The sequence below is a fragment of the Schistocerca piceifrons genome, chromosome 6 (assembly GCF_021461385.2).
Source record: "Schistocerca piceifrons isolate TAMUIC-IGC-003096 chromosome 6, iqSchPice1.1, whole genome shotgun sequence".
NCBI lineage: Eukaryota > Metazoa > Arthropoda > Insecta > Orthoptera > Acrididae > Schistocerca > Schistocerca piceifrons.
In genome coordinates this window covers 46,914,515-46,915,090 of record NC_060143.1, presented here as the reverse complement: position 1 = coordinate 46,915,090, position 576 = coordinate 46,914,515, and the positions used below count along the sequence as shown (strand labels likewise).

The following is a 576-nucleotide window of genomic DNA, read 5'->3' as shown; positions in this document are numbered from 1 at the left end:
CTGTCATTTGTACTCAGGTCATGTATGTGAAAACGAAGATGGTATCCGTTCTTTCGGACATGTCCGAAAGAACAGATACCATCGGTGACATTGCAGCTCGTTAGAATGAAATTACAATGAAATGGACACCCTTAGCTGCTTACAGGACATACGTCAACGGGGACAGACGAAAATGTGTGCCCCGACCGGAACTCGAACCCGGGATCTCCTGTTCACATGGGTTTGGCGGGAGGCGTGCCAGAGATAAATCCCTGCAGTCGCGCTATCGTCTGTGCTCTCGATGGCTCAGATGGATAGAGCGTCTGCCATGTAAGCAGGAGATCCCGGGTTCGAGTCCCGCTCGGGGCACACATTTCCATCTGTCCCCGTTGACGTATGTCAACGCCTGTAAGAAGCTAAGGACGTTCATTTCATTGTAATTTCATGTATGTGAGGTTACCGACGTGATTGCGTTCGCACGCCGGAAATTAACAGCCTTCTAACACGGAACGGTAGTTGGAGCTAGAAGAATGGACGTAAAGGAATTCCACATTCCGAGATCCACTGTGTCGAGAGCGTGCCGAGAACACCAATTTT

The 576-nt window shown here is 49.8% G+C and overlaps 1 non-coding gene across 1 annotated transcript; it reads left to right on the top strand.

The window, feature by feature from the left end:
* Nucleotides 1-273: 273 nt before the first annotated feature.
* Nucleotides 274-348, top strand: Trnat-ugu. Its single transcript has one exon. It is a non-coding gene; the product is annotated as a tRNA-Thr (tRNA).
* The last annotated feature ends 228 nt before the right edge of the window (nt 349-576 follow it).